Genomic DNA, 6164 nt, shown 5'->3' on the forward strand with positions numbered 1-6164 from the left:
TTCCATGTGGGTGCTGGGAATTAAACCCAGGTCCCCTGGAAGAACAGCCAATGCTCTTAACAGCTGAGCTGTCTCTCCAGTCCCAATTGGAATTTTTTTTTTTTTTTTTGCTAAATTAAAAGATGTTTTAAGTTGGATTTTACTTTACCTCCTCATTAGTCTCATTAGTTGGGATGTGGCAGCAGAAGGGTCACAGTCACTGGGCTCCACTGTGTCTGAGCCTGGGCTGAAGCCAAATCTGATGCTGGAGAGAGGAGGTAGGCAAAGCCCTTCCCTAATGTAGGGCTAGGAGCAGAGACGGGACTGAAGCAATGGATTCATGAAATATACATATTTAAAAACCATTTTCTGTATGTGTTCTGAGATGAGGGCTCACTATGTAGTCCAGGATAGTCTCAAGTTTCAGATTCTCCTGCCTCAGCTTTCTTTCTTTCTTTCTTTCTTTTTTTTTTTTTTAAGATTTTTATTTATTTATTTTATGTATATGAGTACACTGTATCTGTCTTCAGACACACCAGAAGAGGGCATCGGATCCCATTACAGATGGTTGTGAGCCACCATGTGGTTGCTGGGAATTGAACTCAGGACCTCTGGAAGAGCAGTCAGTGCTCTTAACCACTGAGCCATCTCTCCAAGCCCCTGCCTCAGCTTTCTGAGTGCAAGGAATACAAGTATGAGCCACTGTGTGTGGCTAAGTATAAAGTACATAAGAATAGAAATAAGAATTTCCACGGCACTATCTAAGATGGCGTTCATGAAATCTTGTCTCTTCCCTTAGTTATTTTATGCCAGTAATTCAGAAAGCTTTTTTCCCCAACTGTACAATAGTTGGAAAAAAGTATAATTATCTATCCATACTTTACTGTTATTCTTCCAAATGAACATCATGTTCTTATATACACGCACGCACACACACACACACACACACACACGCCCTTATGCACACACACTATTTTAAAAATATAGTTAAAATAGTTAAATAAAAAAATAGTTAAGTAAATAAAAAAAAAAAGGTTAAAAAGTAACTTAAAGAGGGTGGGGGCTGGAGAGCTGGCTTGGCGGCTAAAGGCTAGGCTCACAACCAAAAAAGAAAAGAGAGAAAAAGAGGAACTCTGTCTTGAGACAGGCTGGGAAGAGCGCTCAGTTGGCAATGTGCTGGCCTTGTACACTTGAGGACCTGAGTTTAGTCCCCAAAATCACACTAAAATAACACTAATATAAGAATCTGGGTGTGAGTGCTTGCCACCACCATGGCTCAAGATGGTGGGCACAGGCAGATCTTTTGTGTGTCCTTGGTGCTCACTAGCAGCAACCCTGTCTCAAACGGAGAGGTGGGAGCTGGTGAGGTGGCTCAGTGGGTAGAGCACTGGCTGAACAGACCAGATAATCTGAGTACAATCCCTGGGTCCCACAGTGGAAGGAGAGAGACACCCCAGCCCCCGAGGATCCAGAACACTCTTTAAGATTCCTTGGGCACTGACATGCATTATATAACATTCGCATAAGCACATACATAAATAACAATCTAAAGTTAAAAAAATAGTACTAAACTAGCACTGAACCGTCTGAACCGTGCTCACGATCTGAGCGCACGGCTTTCCCCCTTCCTGGCTATAAAACTGCGATGTTAGAAATCTCACAGAAACGTCATTTCCAGTAAAAACAAAACAAAAACAGAAACAAAAACAAAACCAGAAACATGCCTTCGCCGTAAGCTTCTTGTACAGCCCTATGACTCACAGTTTTACTTATTCATTGGCTTCGTAAGATTTAGCTACTAGCCAGATGTGGTGGCACACCCCCTTTAAATCTAGCACTACACACACACACACTCACAAACACAGAACACACACAGTCTCTCATAGTTAGCGCCCCCCCATACACACACACACAACCAAACACACAGACACACACACACAAAGTCTCTCTCTCAAAAAGAAAAAAATAAAGACTTGGTCACCAACATCTCCAGCTCTTCCTGAGGTTCTATCTCATCAGGTTAAATGGTGGTTTAAGTGAGAACAGTCCCCATAGGCGCATTTATTTTAATTCTTGGTCCCCAGTTAGTGGAACTGTTTGAGAAGGATTAGGAGGTGTGTCCTTGCTTGAGGAGGCATGACACTGGGGGTGGGCTTTGAGGTTTCAAAATTCTGCCCCTTTATCAGTCAACTCTCTTGCTTTCGTCTTCCATCCTTCCCCTTCCTTTCCTTCCCCCTCCCTCCTTTCTCCTTCCCCTCAAGCTTGCACAACAGATGTGAGGTCTTAGCTCCTGTTCCAGTACCATGTCTGCCTCCTGCCTCCATCTCCCTGCTATGAGGATGGAATCACCCTCTAGAATTATAAGTACATTCTTTCTTCTATGAGCTACGTGGTCATGGTGTCTTAGCACAGCAATTACACATAACGAAAACAGGTTATCATCCTTTCCAAGACACCTCCAGAGCCATCTTCAAAAAAGTGCGAAAGGAAGAAAACAAAACAGTTTCCTAGCAACCCTTTGTAAGGCAGAGTCCAGTCGACCAGAACCACATGAATGGCTGATACTAAGACACTGAAGTGTGGCCCTCCTCAGACCTGTCTTGTTCTGTCCTGAGCCTTTTAAAATGAATAGGCCCCTCCTCCAAGTTTACCTCCTTGCTCAAATTTCCGTATAAGTCCTTAGCTGGGAGAGTGCTTGCCTAGCTTGCACAAAACCCTGGGTTTGATACTCATTCCCAGAAGTCCAGCACTCAGATGTGGAGGCAGGAAGACTGGAAGTCCAAGCTCATCCTTGGTTACATAACAAAGCTTGAGGTTAGCCTGGGCTAGGAGAGACCACATCTCAAAAACAAAACAATACAATTAGAGTTGTGACAGCAAGATGTTTTAGCAAAGGCACTTGGCACCCAATCCTGATGACCCCTGAGAATAAACTCTCAGAAGTTGTCCCCTGACCTTCACACATGAACCGTGTCTTAGTCAGGGTTTCTATTCCTGCACAAAACATTATGACCAAGAAGCAAGTTGGGGAGGAAAGGGTTAATTCAGCTCACATTTCCACATTGCTGTTCATCACCAAAGGAAGTCAGGACAGGAACTCAAGCAGGGCAGGAAGCAGGAGCTGATGCAGAGGCCATGGAGGGATGTTACTTACTGGCTTGCTTCCCCTGGCTTGCTCAGCTTGCTTTCTTATAGAACTCAGGACTACCAGCCCAGGGATGGTACCACCCACAATGGGCCCCACTCTCTTGATCATTAATTAAGAAAATGCCTTACAGCTGGATCTCATGGAAGCATTTCCTCAAGGGAGGCTCCTTTCTCTGTGATAACTCCAGCTTGTGTCAAGTTGACACACAAAACCAGCCAGTAGGGAGGATTAGAAGTTGTGCCCTTATGACTGGTGTGGTGACACACATCTTTAACCTCAGCACTCAGGAGGCAGAAGTAAACAGATCTCTGTCAGTTCCAAGACAGCTGGACCTACTGGATTCCAGGACAGCCAGGGCTACATAGTAAAATCAAGCTGTTTTAAAAAGAAAAAAAAGCGTGGCAGTGTGACACTGGAGGTGGGTGAGGGCTCAGAGGTCTCTCTGTCCCCAGCTTGCACACTGTGAGTTCTCAGCTGCTCCTGCTGCCATGACACCTCTCACCAGGCCATCACTCAGCTGTCATAGACTCCACCCCCCTGGGAACTGTACACACAATTAAATAAATACCCCTTTTTTCATAAGCTGTCTTGCTCATGGTGTTTTCTCACAATAGAAAAGTAGCTAACATAATTGTATATGTGTGCATGCACGTTTGCATGCACAAATACACACACCCATGTGCACACATGCACACACATGTGCAAGTACAAACGCACAAACACAATGTCATACATGCACACACATGTGCACATGCATAAGCACATAAATGCACACATACACATTTATACACATATATGCACACACGAGTACACACACATGCATGAGTGTACAATTATACACACATGGACACACATTCTCAAGTGCACACACATATACAACATGTACACATGCATGCATGCAAACATGCACAAGTGTGCACACACACACTTTTACACACATGCACAGTTGGATGAACATACGCATACACATACACACATGCACACACGAATGCACATACATATACATGTGTACAGTTGCACATACACATGCACACTCATTTGTCTCCCCCCCCCAGGCACACACACGGAAGCACATACACACAATGATAGAAAAGGGTTCTTTTGTTGTTGTTTGAGATAGGGTCTCACTATGTATCCCTGACTGGCATGGAACTCACTATATGAAACAGTCTGGCCTTGAATTTAAGATGCCCCTGCCCCTGCCCCTGCCCCTGCCCCTGCCCCTGCCCCTGCCCCTGCCCCTGCCCCTGCCCCTGCCCCTGCCCCTGCCCCTGCCCCTGCCCCTGCCCCTGCCCCTGCCCCTGCCCCTGCCCCTGCCCCTGCCCCTGGCCCTGCCCCCTGCCCCTGCCCCCTGCCCCCGGTCCCTGTCCCTGCCCCTGGGGATTAAAGGCAGTGATACCAGGCCCAGCCTCATAATAGCTTAATTTTTCATAGCTCCAAACTGGAAATAACCCAATCATATGTTGATACAAATGATAAGAAAAACAAATTGGTATAACAAGCAGGGAAGCAGACAAATGGCCCCTGAATCCGTCAACTGCTTAAAGACCAGTGTGGAGCAGGGTAGTGAGAGCGAAGCTGTTGGGCTCAGTGGGTTCCTGTCCTAGCCCTGCACCCCATGACCTGGGTGTCCCTGCACCGAAATGCACTAGAACACCGAATTCCAGCACTCCTACAGTGACATGGGAGTAGAGACAGAACGGCACGGAAGCCAGTAGGCCAGCTGGTCTGTAGAAACAAGAGAGACCCTGCTTCAGCAAGGAGGGAGGAGAGGGCACACTGCTAAACTCCTCCTTGTACTAGGGTACTTGGCATGTGCACTCATGTATATATGCAACTTGAAATAAAATAAATGTCACCATTGTTTAAGTTCTCCTCTGTATTCATGCTACGGAGATATGTCACCGGTTATATGTCACTGCAGTAGGTGTGCCGGCTCCTGCAGCAGCCTGGGGACTCCTCAAAGCAACTGTGCTGAGTCAGAGTCAGGTGGGAAAGTCACTATCGTATGATCTATGTATGTGAAATTATTTGAGAAAATGGGCCACAGTTGTCCGGGAAGGAGGGAGGAGGGAGGGAGGAGAAGGGAGGAGGGAGAACAAGAAAGAGCAAGAGGACACTTGGTGACATACTGTGTTTCAGCTGACACTGCTTCATGGTGCATCCATGAAGAATGAAAAATTATAAAAATCATTTTTATAGAATATATACATATATAGATGCCTTTTAAGTTCTTTTAGGGACATGGAAATTTTTCTCTGAAACAAGCCAGGCCAGTCAAGCCAGGCCAGTTCCAGGAACTGGCTGTAAGGAGTGAAAGTCATTCAGGTGGTAAAAACACAATGACAGAGCTGTGGCTTTACAGCTGGAGCTAGTGAGAATAAATAGTTGATAAATGACAAGGTAGGGCAGTGACTTGGTGAAACCACATTTTTGAGAAAATGATTGTACTGGGTAATTTCCATGGCCATTAACCTTTTAGGGTGGGTTTCTTTGGAATGTATCACTATTCTCATGTTATGTATCCTTGGCAACCTCTCGCCCCCTCCCCACTCTCCTGGTTTGTGGTTTTGCTCTTTAAAAGACCCCATACCCATCACTCAGTGCCAAACCTTGCTTGCTCTTGCCAGAGAGCTTGGGGTTTGACCGCCGGCCTATTTCCCTAATAAACCTCTGCCGTTTGCATCCAGGTACGGTGTCTTGCGAGAGTTCTTGGGTGGCCACGATATCCCGAGGCTTGAGTAAGGGTCTCCCTAATTTGGGGGTCTTCATCCACACCTCAAATGGTAACTATACACATGAAACAGGCAAAATTTAGGTCAACTTCCACTTCCAAAAGATCTCCTTAAAAGATGAAGCCAGTAAGGGCTGGTTAGGCCATTCAGTGGTTAAGGGCATTTGTTGCTCACGCCAAGGGCTCACAGCTGCCTGTAACTCTAGTCCTAGGGGACTGGATGCCCTTGTCTCTGGCTCTGCAGGCATCAGGCAGGCGTGCACATGTGTGCGTGCATGGGCACACGCAGGCGCACACACACAC

This window comes from Arvicanthis niloticus, unplaced genomic scaffold, assembly GCF_011762505.2.
Source record: "Arvicanthis niloticus isolate mArvNil1 unplaced genomic scaffold, mArvNil1.pat.X pat_scaffold_152_arrow_ctg1, whole genome shotgun sequence".
Lineage (NCBI taxonomy): Eukaryota > Metazoa > Chordata > Mammalia > Rodentia > Muridae > Arvicanthis > Arvicanthis niloticus.